This window comes from Stegodyphus dumicola, chromosome 5, assembly GCF_044657685.1.
Source record: "Stegodyphus dumicola isolate Sdum_Otavi_A_Nest chromosome 5, ASM4465768v1".
Lineage (NCBI taxonomy): Eukaryota > Metazoa > Arthropoda > Arachnida > Araneae > Eresidae > Stegodyphus > Stegodyphus dumicola.
This window is the reverse complement of record NC_140772.1, coordinates 232,564,049-232,577,180: the sequence shown is the minus strand read 5'-3', so window position 1 is coordinate 232,577,180 and position 13,132 is coordinate 232,564,049. Positions and strand designations below refer to the sequence as shown.

Genomic DNA, 13,132 nt, shown 5'->3' with positions numbered 1-13,132 from the left:
CCTGTATAACGAAATGTCGAATCTGAATCGATCGACGTTTGAATTACGATGATTTTGTCATTTTTGTTCATCATTTAGGTGACTGGCAATGTCTGAAGCCTTTATATTCATAAATGCATCCTGCATGTTCAACACAAGGCACGATAGTCCTTGTGTTCAACATGCAGACCGTATTTATGAACTATGATTTGAGGCTTTTACATTCTAGGAGAAAACTGACAGGACTTCTTGACAGACTTCCAGCAATCTCTTGACAGGACTTTCGGCTCTCCGCATATTTAGTGCCCTATGCCGCACGGACATTACACATTTACAAATATCCATGCCTTCTCCGGGATTCGAAACAGGGCCCTACGGTACCGATACTAACCACTATACAACAAGGCACACCCGTAATCTTCCTAAGTAAAAATTTCCATAAATACCTACAAGGAAATGCGCACTGGTGTTCCTACGTGATGTAAACATATTACGAATGAGAAAACATTGAAAACGCTTTGACTCGCTCAAAAAGGGGTCAAATGCAATTTAATAGAAAGTTTACTGCATCATACTTATTAATCATGATCCCTAATTTATACTCATGTATAAATATGATAAGTGTAGGAATACGTTTTCATAGATAAAGCGCTCCGTTGATAAAGTGGCTTATTAAAATCGTGTCAACTAAGGCATCTTTCTCTCTTTTTAATAAATTATTATATTCAGTATAAGTAATAAAATAATATCAGTATAAACAATTTAAAAAAAATTGATTATGAAACTATAATCTAGATGACCGCAGAAAGGTTTTAACATTTTGCAACGTTGTAATTAAAATTGGAAGATCTAAGTCTTAGACAACTTCTAAAATGCAAGGAAATAACACTTAATGCATGCAGGTTTCCAGATGCTGTACATCCCTCGCTTTAGCTGCACTTCATTCGATCCAGGATTTACCATTCACGTGAGTTCTGTGTTCATGCAGATATACCTCGCGTGCTTTGCTTTAATTAATTAATCATCTGAAGTTCGCTTTCCAGCTTTTCGCATTGTCTCTACTACTCTAAGTTCCTTAACTTTTATGAGTTTCTCCTTACGAATATTCTAGATTCTTACACGTTTCTTTCTTTTTTTGTTTTTCGTATATACTCTGGCTTTCTACCTTTTTTTCTCATTCTTTATGTAGAACAGCTTAATGCGCGTGAAACACAAGCAATGCATAGACATATATATAATATCAAAGTTTAAAAAATGTTGGTAAATAACAAAAGTTTAATAAAAGTAGTTTTTATTATTCATAAACTAAAATTAACAGGTAAATAAACGGCTGAGCGCATTCCCTCCTGAAGCTATGTAGTTCTTCTCGAAGGGAATTCAGCCCTATTTGTGGACCCCTGCTCTACACAGACGAATTTAGATCACCAATATCGCCCACAGCGTAGAAGATGCTAAAACTAGACAATAGTTCTTTGCAATCGCACAATTCTTAACTGATTCATTGAGTTATCTGTATGGACTAACTGGCAGTTCGCTTCAATGCAGTCGTATAGGTAGGGATGCTGGGAACGAATCTGGAAACTTTTGGGAAAGTATAGCTTCTAAGACTTCGAATATGCGTTTTCAGAAAACTGTTATAACGCCACCAAGTTAGTTAGAAACTGCTCTACGTATTCACAGTTTGGTGACAAGATTTTCATTTTCAAGTTATCATAGAATTCAAGTGTAGACGGTACATAAAGATATGGGACTTTTTTAATAATAAAAACTTTTATCTTAAGAATCGTTACGTTTTTCATCGAGAGATGGCACTGTAGCCTGCTTGAAGAACCAGCATTTTGTACGAGTCTGTCTTGAGATCATTCAGAATCATCCACAAGATGTATCCTTAAAAAATTCGTTACGTACAGGAACGCAAACCAACCGATTTCGATAGATATCATGAATTTTAAAATTGGGCATTTCAACAAATCGAAAATAAAATACCGGACTGATTGTAAGCCATTACTATATGAACTAAGGAGAACCTTTCGCTTGAAGGAAGTATAAATGCACACAGCTGACGCATCTGGGTGAGAGAACTTACACGCGATTGAAGAAATCCCTTTGCATCCACCAGAAATGGCAGCATGTGGACACTGAATTATCATCGCGTCTTGAACTGCACAGTTCGAATTATCTTATCATAATCGCGTGTTAGACGGTGTTTCTAAGACACATTATCATTCCTTCCTTGCATGATAATCAAGTGCTCATAGCTTTTCATTCAAAATGGAGCTCTTTCGCGTAAGATCCTTTCCAGTACAAGCTGCAAGGAAAAATTTGACGAAAGTGGGTCTTCATTCATTCTTTCCTGAGTAGTCACCAGGGCTTCCGAACTTTACGTCTTGTGACTTTTGATTGTGGGGCTACTTGAAGTCACGGGTGTATAGAGGTCGGCAGTATTCTTTGACCGTACTGAAAAAATGATGGTACTGTTCTGCTATAGAACCGGGTTTAGAAATGTATGTATGTATGCATGTGTGTCTTTATGTTGTGTACATGTGGTGAAAGGGGTGACCCTGATCATTACATTTTTGACTGTAATCGAACAGACGACAAACATCTGATTAAGCCTAAAAACAATCTAATACAATTTAAGAAATATGCAATAAAGAACGGACACCTTAGGGCCAAGATCAGAGACATTTTTATACATATCCAAAGACTTTGACTGGATATTTGTCATATCTAATGCTTATTCATCTCCATATGTTACTAAACTATATTTGTCTCTTTTTTTATTTAATTTTAATGTTCCAACAATTTCATTTATCTACGCAATGCTGATGGACGGGAGCTCCAAAGACTTGCTTATTACACCTTCCGCTTTAGAAAAGACTTTTGTTCTTAAATTTAGGCTTTTGGAAGCACCAGTTGTTGAACATTTCAAGGACAGTCTTTTCTCAATATGATTTGTGTACACTATTAATACCAGAACTCAGTTATCTCAGAAAGTCCTCTCAAGTGGTTGATGGTAAAAAAAGAGGGGCGGGAGAACCTCGGACCCTCAAAATTGGGGTGGAAAGTTTAACAGTTAGCTAGGTTCAGCAATACCTCAATTATCTGTGGTACTACGGAGGTGCTGGTCTAGCTTCTACCTGTACCTGTTCATATTGTAGAGTTCCACCCTTTTATCTAACAACTGAATGTGTAGGAAACCTCGTGAACATTTAAGCGAATAATCGCTTTAGTTCAGAAACAGTCTTAAACTTAAGAAGGGTTGATTACCCTTTATTTCTCAAAACAAGAATTAAAACAGTCGACCCCTTTCTCAGGGCGTACAGCAAAGCCTCCACTTGGGCTTGAACTCAGAGTAATCAGAAATAAAACTTAATAAATGCTTAACTAAAAAGATATAGCAGAAGCTATTTAATTTCTGAGTAGTTAGCCTCTAAACATCGAATAAGCTAGCGAAGCTATCAAGGCCCTAAAAATCAAGTAACAGCTTGGAGAGAGACGTAGGCAAAAGGAGAATGCGCGCTACTCAGAAACTCTGAGGCGCTCTATCTCAGTCAGTGGAACTTCGACTTAAATATCAATCATTTGCATTCTAAAAACACATTCTAGTAGGAAATTGTGAGCTGAAATTAGGAAGGACAGGAAAGTAGCTTTAACTACAGATAATTGTTAAAAACTTAAGATAAATCTGTAGAGACATTAGGTTTATTTGGAAGCAGGCAAGATGAAAAGTTAGCAACCGCCTTCGACGGGAATCGAACCACGGACCTCTGGAATACCGGCCCAGCGTACAGTACTACTACACCACGAAGGCACGCCAAGAAGGTGGGAGAAATACCTTATAAACCTTACAATGTATACATGTATATATGTAAGTGCGAATGTACGTGTTTGTATACATATTTGCATATACAGACAGACACACGTTCATACATTTCTGAATCCGGTCCCACTAATAGAACAGTACTGAAATTCTTTGCCGTCATGTGACAGGAATTACAGCTGGAACCCTCTTCAGTGCTGTGCAGAGTGTCACGCCACATTTGAGGCCATTGACTACCGTCACACTCAACATTTAAGCCCTCAAGCATTTTAGAGATAAAGTTGCTGAACACTGGTGGTTTGACGTGGGTACGATTCTAGACGAACGGGCTGGTACGCCCTAACGATAAAATGTTACCATTTTTGCAAAAAGCGCATAGAATTACACTTGATTTCGCAAAATTATTTTAGTCTAGCTCGACAAAGGAGTTGGTGTAAGAAACATGATGTCGAGCCACACTCGACATATGTTAGAATAATACTAGAAAGAATTTTAAAATATCTAACTTGGTCAAACATTATAAATTTAGTCTTTATTTACATAGAACAAAAATTTGAAAGAAAAAAACAACAGTTTTAAACATTTAAAATTATTTTAGAAAATACAGTGTATAATGTCGAGTCTAGTTCGCCAAAGGAGTTGGCGTAAGAGATGCGATGTCGAGCCATACTCGACATAGGAGTACTAAGGGTTAAAGTGTTGGCACAACCTACATTGCCTCTCGGTTTGAAAGTTGAGCTTTTCTTTCGTTTGAAAATCTAAACTTCACGCATAACGGAGCTAGTATACAAAGGAACCAGATTCTATTAGCTTAGATAAACCCCAGTGTGAACAAGCCTTTAACTATTTTCCTTTCCGGCTAAATTTCCACCGACTGGAAAAGAATATCATCTGCTGATTCATCCCGATGAATCAGCAGATACACAGCAGATCTTTGAAGACTTATAAAAAATCGTTATTTACCAGAGCAAGAAAAATAACTTTCAGAACCTCAAACTTTGCATTACATTAGATGAACGACTATAAAATACAAATTTGTTACAAGCATACCGAACTCATTTCAAGCTATGTGGATGCCTGAATGCTCTTAATGTGCCATCTGTTTCACTGACTTTGAAACTGATACAATTTAGACATAATATTTTTAAAATCTTGATTTATAGCTAAGTTGACCACTTATCTGGATGATGAATTTCTTCACCTTTTAATTTTGTTGGTTGTGATACTTTCCACCGGAACCCTATACACTACAGTTGCGATTGTTGAATACTAGTTTGTATGTAACGAACGACTGTAGACAGAGGCGAATAAAGGCAGCCGCCTAGTGCACAATTTTCGGAGGGCGCCAACTAAGTTGTTCTCACTAGCTATAGCTAAATAAAAATATATTTCAATTCTTAATATTGTTGCGAAACACCCAGCTGCGGTAAGATAGCTTTCCCGCAAGGCGGGTTTAGGTTTGCCAGAAAATGGCAACACCAGATTTCGTCCTATTTGGCTCGAAATCGCTCTTTTAGCTACAGGCTATAGACAGAGCGAGAACATTCTAGAACGAATTCTGGCCGGTTTGCCCAGAATGTTCTCGAAGGCAGGACAAAAGCTATATAAACCCTGCCTGTACGTGGAGTAGAAGTGCATCGTCGAGTTTATCGTGAATTGCATTGTTGAGTGTATCTTGAGTTGTATCGTGGAGAGTATCAAGAGTACGTAGTAGTGTCTTGAGTTCAAAGAGCAACGGAACGGTGTCGGGAGCTGCACTTTAGTGCTTCGCCGTGAAGTTGTCTTCACCGTTATAGCCTGAAGGCTGTGTTGCTGATTGCTTAAGCGTGTTTATCATAGTTTTTCGACGGCTGTAAAAGTGTCTGTCTAATACTGACTAATAAATAGTGTTTTGATTCTTCGTCAAGTGTTGTCGTTAGCTAACTAACTACAAAGCCACGAACCCGTAGAATGCAACAATATATTTAAGTTAGGGCTAGCACTAAAAATGCTTTAGATGTTTTAGCAATAACTTTTTACCTGAAATAAAAATGCCTGATTTACAATAACTGTTTCGACAATAAAGACTACTCTCGACCGCTTTTACCCAAATAGGTATATAATGAGAGATATATCAGAAAAAAATAATCATAAATTTTGGTTCGACTACCATAAATTTTTGTACGACGATGGACGATTAACATGCTGGTAATGGCAGACGATAAATAAATATTGACCATGCGAGATTAAAAGCATTGGGAGTTTTTAGGGCCATCTGTGGACAATTAGGTGAACTACAAAAGTCAAAATTCAGGTCTAACCTAAGGAAACTAATGTGAACACTAAACCGAGATAATTAGTTTTTAAGACAAAAAATAATCAAAATAACTTGTAGAGTCATTAGGATATTTTGAAGCAGGAGACAGGAAAAATGAGCAATGCCCTCGCCGGAACTCGAATCTGGATCTCTCGAATACGCGTCAAGTGTGCTAACTGTTACACCACGAAGGCACGCAGAAAAGAGAAAGAAACCCTTTTTTAAGGGCGACTGGGGGTTAGGAAATCCAGTCGCCAAATTCTGGTGGTGAAAAGTGTTCATCCACCCCCTTTTTTAGTTCAGGCGGCCCTGTAGAGTCATTAGGTATTTTTAAGCCTGGGAGACGTGAAAAATGAGCAATGCCATCGCCGGAACTCGAACCCTGGACATCTCGAATACGCGACGAGTGTACTAATCGTTACATTACGAAGGCAAGCAGAAAGGAGGGAGAAAATTTGGTGTTTGCTTTTGTCTAAATGTTTGTATTTGTTCTTTTCCTTCACTTTTATGTTTTTAATTATTATTAAAACATGATTATTTTCATTTAGTTATTTTATATTTCATTTATTTTCCTTTGCTGAATTGGACATAGTCTCTTATGACTATAAGACCAACTTTTGTGTTAGGTGGGTTGGGCTGCTCCCACTTCTAGTACTTTATAAACTGAGTCTTTCAAATTGCTTCAAATTATAAAATTCAAATACGAATTCCTTAAAGTTTGTGTTTAAAGCACTCTGATTATTTAAACTACACGTGAATAAATTTTAAAATAAACTTTATTCATGCCTTTTCTTTAATAATATACAATATACTTGATCCAACGGAATTTCCTTTCCATTTCTAATACCAAAAATTTCATCTCAAATTACGTAATGTAAAATAATTCTGTTTTCATCATTCATAAATTATAGATTTAGCACTTTGAGTTACAAATCAGAATCTACTAATTTTTTTTCGTTACCTTATATGTTTTAATTTTCCCTGGGAAAATATTTTAAAGAAGTCTTTTGATATGAAATTAGGAAAGTACATAATATTACTTACAGTGTGTTTACTGGAGTGTTTGTGTCAATGACAATACTTTCAAATGAACTAGAGTCTTCTATGACTCATAATGTGCACTTATTCTGTTTCTAGTTACGTATTAAACATTAACAAGTTGAAAATAAATGGAATGAAACATAATCATATAACAATAAAATACATGCAATCCATAAATAATATACCCCTTCATAATATTATATATGTACATTAAGAACTCCGGATTAAAAATTTATATGAGAACATAACACTTTTCGAGGTGCAATTAAGTATTTAGTGATCAGAAAGTAAAGAATATATGCAAGAATTTCATCTTGCAACTTTTATTGAAGTTCGCATCCATTCTGAAAGTAACTACAGTTTTTCATTTTCTAGAACTATGAATTGCTACTATTATGTTTTAGAATAAATTGCGACTTGATAAATTCCTATTCTGTTTCGAAAGTTCTTATTCAAAGTTATAGTTACCATAAATATGAAAGATGATGTTTGCATAAACTCCTGGAAACAAATGCAAATTCAGTGTCGAAATGGATCTAGAAAAAGAACCGGATAGAATGAAAGATCCCTGAGAATAATTTCGCTGCAAGTTATCCATCAACGTCATGAGTGTAATTTCTCTCCTCTCCGGGAACACGCACGGCCATCTGCCGATGTAGAATTTAAATTCCTCTTTCGCTGCAGCGGCCGCCATTATGACGTTTTCAAGACCCCTACTGCTCATGCCCAGTAATTAGCTTTACTCTGTAACTTACTACGTATCTTCTCTTGGCTACAAGTATATTAAAATCTATTTCTTGGAAAACGCAGCTTAAATTTTACACCTTTATTTACTGACGTAAGCAGGAAGGTGAAAACGCTTGTTGTCTTTTAAATTTATGCTGATTCTAAAATGAAATGCGAATAAACCTCAAAAGTATGTTTCGTCACCGCCTGATTAAAAAGCAACATATTAAAAGCGTTAACTTCCAAAGCGGAATTAAAAAAATATATATCAGCTTTTAAAATTTTCTTATTGAAGTGAAAGTTAATCTAAAACACAAGGAAGATTTTATTTTACTTTACATATCAAATTAAGTTTGTTATAAAAAACTGTCAAACCAACTTGGGTCGAATATAATAAGGAAACTGATTTTCATTTCAGTTGTGTAAAATGGATCCTAATTATACTGTGAAGCTACGTTTCACAATAAATTCATTTTAAAAACTGTATTAACAGCTTATTTACATAATACTACGTCCAGAATTTCTCTTTCATTAATACTCACCACAGCTATTTTGAATTCAGTTGAGAAACTTGAATGATTTTCTCTGTCAGTTTATGGCTACTGCAGTACCGTTTGTGGGAAGTTCTCTGCACCATCTCTGCATATATCACTCTTTTCTTTATTGTTTACGATACTGTTTATATAAACATGAAGAAACAGGATAAGAGAATTCGGATTACGTCACTGACTTAAATCTTTCAATATCAATATTTTTTTCTGAGAAAAAATAGAATAATACTTTAGTACATCAAGTACAGTACAAATATCGATAATATGCTGAAAAATAAAAAATAATTCAATAGGGGAGGAGGTACACCATATGTGTCTTATTGGTCTGTTTTAGTGGGACATATATATCCAGTGGTACTGAAAATAACGATTGATAATGCAATGAAAAACTAAGCTATTTTTATTCAGATCAATTTTGCGAAGGATGTAATAAAACAATAAACATTCATGCATAATACAGTGCAAAACAGTTTTTAACAAAGTGCAGTTTCGCAAATTTTATATACAGTTTTTGTCCTTTTTTTTCTTTAGCACAGTGCTTACATCTTCTGCGAGTTGAACTTTCTACTGGAAAGTGATCGCCCACATTCAACATAAGTTTTGATACATCTGTGGCATAAACTGTTGACTTACGGAAGACCAAATAGCTTGGTAAGTAGAATAAGCTAAACTACTTTTTTTCTTCCAGATGTACGTTCCGTCGTTTAAAATAGTGGACTGTAAATTGACTTGATATATTACCTCAGTGTAGAACTCAAGAAACCTCAGAGTCATAAAGTTGAGCGAAACTTCTTTATTGGCTTTCAAACATTAAGTTTGTTGAGGAACGGCGAAGACCACATTGAAACTTCAGACTTCAGTGGCGGCTTACCAAGCAAACTCAGAAGAACCTCTGCTTAGTTGAACTCAAGTAATTCACAGCAACCTCGAAGCTCTAAACGCGAGCTTTAAAATCCTAACAAATTTGCGTCTGCGCCGCTCCTCGGTACAAAGAAAGAAATACAATTTGCATAACATCGAACACCAGCGGTTTGCATGTTTGAGCTAATACATTAGACAAACAATTATGGTCTGAGGCAGCCAAGGACTTACGCGATATTTATTCATAATGTGACAACTTTCTGTTGTGCGACCTTGAAGTTCCTGATTTTGTGACGGAAGTTTCCGATCCGAAGCTTCCTCAGAAGAACTCTTAGTCAGGCTTATATTCGACATTTCGGTCTGAATCGTCGAATTCATCATCTGAATCCGTTTCATTCAATAGACGCTGAATTTCCTCAACTGATAATCCTGTCCGCCTCCTCGTGATAGTTACAGGTCTAAAAGACAACAACAGCAATCGTTAAGAAAGGAGCTTCAGTTGGGAAAATGTCCTAGTAAAACCTACCACTGGATACGTATGCTCGTATTGTCTGTTATATAACAATTACAATAAAGATATACTTACTTCGACTAAACTCCTTACTTTGATAATAATTTGTGAGATTATAAGTGCACGAGACTTCACTCTGTAATACAATGCGAATGAATGGCTGCCAGAGAGGAAAAAATACCTTGCTTTGACAGAGTGCCGGGTTAAATTTTATTGAGAAAGGACTCTGCTGCCATCTGTTTGGAGGAAATTATACTGAATTGTTAGTGTCACGAAGGAATACTATTAGGAAAGTACATAATATATAACCGAAGGAATACTCACATTATTACAACGCATATTTATCTCACAGGGTTATTTGAAACTGACCTCGGGACATATATGTCGAAATCTTGTAGCATCAAAATCACGAAGTCATACGTGTGTGAAACATAAGAGAACAAGAAAAATAGCATACCTGGTAGTGTCCTACGAAATTTTATTTCAGTGCAGGATATACCCCATCTGCACCACAGTGACGGATAATAGAGTTTCATCTCAATGGTTGGGATAATGTTGAAGCACTCGTACAAGCGTGCAGTTGGCCAATTTCAACAGTTCGCCGACGTCTGCTTTTCAAAGGATTTAATGCATGCATTCCTTTTTGCAGGATTGCCCTGACGAAACACTATTGACCTGCAAAACCATTATGGCTACATTGAGCCACTGGTATGACGACTGTCAATAGATCATCTGTTCCTATGAATTTCGCTTCAGTTTGAAATGCTAACAGTAAGGGTTAAACGTAAAAGGGCAAAAGACATTTTCTGGACTGCGTTATTTAAAGTCGTACTAGGTGATGGCCAAGTATGATATATGATAGTGAACGGTCTCGTTTGCTACAAACTGAAAGTACTGTCACCAACAACTGTTACATCAGGAAGACTATGGAGCCGGAAGGCACATACTTCATTCAACGCCTTTTTAGATGTGTATTTATTTCAACAGTCCATGCGAATGCCGCTAGAAATGGTCAAGACTATTTTCAGCATGTTAGATAGCGCGTTTTCCTTGGCCTACTTGTTCATTGAAAATGTCACCTATTGATCATGTTTGGATTTCGCGGACTGGTAATTCGCTCATAACAGTCTTCCACAATATGGATCAACTTTGGGCTTGAATAGAAGTAATATGGAGTACTTTTGCTCAGGTACATATTCCAAGTAGTGATTTTTGGCATTTAATATTCTTATGTTACTCGGTAAATTAAATCATTCTTTGTATATAGGACACATACAGAATAAATTTCATTCAGTTCTGATGATTCCCTCATTATGCTGCAATTTTCAGAAACAGGAATATAATAATTATAAGAGCGACAACGAAAACAAAATTAATAATAATATTATTATTACCATTGGATGCTGCTATTCCTGCTGCTACTACTTTTACTACTACTACTTAGACTAATAATATAGCAGAAGAATCCCAATTCAAATTCTGAATAGCTGATGTTTTTCCTTTAATAAGAAGTTCAAAAACGGACAATTTATATAGATAAATAACGCAGAAATTAGCAGCTGAGGATGGTGGTTCGGTAAAACCATCGAAATAGTCCTGTGCAAATTTGAAAATATAACTCTGATTTTTGTTGTTTGACTTCTGAATTAGTATTGAGTTGTTGCTTACGTAACGGCTTAAAGACATTTGACTATATTATTTAGTATGACGTTAAAACCCGTAGCTTGTTACATGTATTTCCATTAATCTGATTTGCAAATAATGGTTACCGGTTTGATAGGCTTACTGGATAATAGCACACGTCATTCATCTACCAATGTTTGTGTTTTTAGCAGAAGGACTTGGCCTATGACATTTTCTGTTATATTGAAGAACTTATAAGGTATTTCTCCCACTTCCCTAGCGTGCCTTCGTGGTGTAACGGTAGCACGCTGGGCCGGTATTCCAGAGGTCCGTGGTTCGATTCTCGGCGAAGGCGGTTGAATATTTTTCATCTTTTCTGCTTCCAATTAACCTAATGACTCTACAAGTGGCGCCCGAACTAAAAGGGTTGTGGATGATGATTCTCCGTACCCAGGATTTGGCGACTAGGTCCCCTAAAACCCCAGTCGCCCTTTAAAAAGGGGAGTATATAAGGTATTTATCCCACTTCCCTAGCGTGCCTTCGTGGTGTAACGGTAGGACGCTTGGCCGGTATTCCAGAGATCCGTGGTTCGATTCCCAGCGAAGGTGGGTGAATATTTTCCATCTTTTCTGCTTCCAGTTAACGTAATGACTCTACAAACTGTTACCATAAAATTATGTTTCCATCCTCAGAAAATAAGAAAATTAAAATCTTCAGTTGAGTGATACTTGACTGTCCCTAATATGCATTAATTGGTGGTCACATTAAAATGTTTGTAAGATCACACTACAGTAGAATGGGATCCCAACATTTCTTCACATACATTGTTTCTTGACGTTTGAAGTGTATCACATTGTGATGAAGCACATCATATTATGCTAGTCTTATTCAGTTTGTTTTCCGAGGCATCGTATTGTATGCCAGTTAACCCATTTTATCATTATCTGGATCTATTTTTTTCACTTTTACTTTCTCTTGCTCCTCACCAGGATGCAATCTAGTAAGCGTATTTACGATGAAATTAAAATCCTGACGAGGACAAAAATGATTCTTCATGCTTACTGGTTCGAAAAAAAGAATATAAATTAATCCAAATTTGACATCCGAACTAAAAGATATGGTAAATAATAATTCATCACTATCAGCAGCATATTCATCACTATCAGCAGAATCAATAATTCATCACTATCTGGCGATTGGATTCTCCTCCCCAGTCTATCTTTAATTAGGGGAGAATATAGAGTATTTTCTCCTTCCCTACCGCGTGCCTTCGCCGTGTAATCGGAAGACACTTCCGGTTAACATTCGGAAGGATCGGATTTCGGCGACAGCACTACCCAATTTTCACGTGTCCTGCTCTGAAATAAAATACCTAATAATATTTAATACAAAATCGGAATATTCTTCTTGACATCTCCTATAACAGTGCTCCCCATAACTGTAGACGATATTTGTTTTATATGGATCTGGATGAACAACTTTCGAGTCAACTGCTCAAGGGGCGTCCTACGTTGTCAAGAATCGTTTTCTACTGCGGCTTTGCAAATTTCAATAATTCCTAAAATTTTACTTCATCGGGACAGCAAATTAACTCCGGAGAATTTTTTTCAGACTGGCTTCAAAATTATGAGCTCCTTTGCATCACCATTAAATTTCTTCAACTTGAACTTGGGAATTTAAATTTCCCTTTCTCTGAAGCACTTTAATCTCTGTAAATGAC

The 13,132-nt window shown here is 36.4% G+C and overlaps 1 protein-coding gene across 2 annotated transcripts in view; it reads right to left on the bottom strand.

Annotated features, from left to right (window-relative positions):
* LOC118196765 (BTB/POZ domain-containing protein 9) overlaps positions 1-7,750 on the bottom strand; it is a 286,419-nt gene extending 278,669 nt beyond the window's left edge. Inside the window, exon 1 of one of the 2 annotated variants that reach the window (XM_085817772.1) lies at positions 7,608-7,750. The gene's annotated coding sequence lies outside the window, so the exon portion shown is untranslated. The remainder of the gene's footprint in view (positions 1-7,607) is intronic. The other variant, XM_085817771.1, reaches the window with a different exon arrangement.
* Between the last annotated feature and the right edge of the window lie 5,382 nt (positions 7,751-13,132).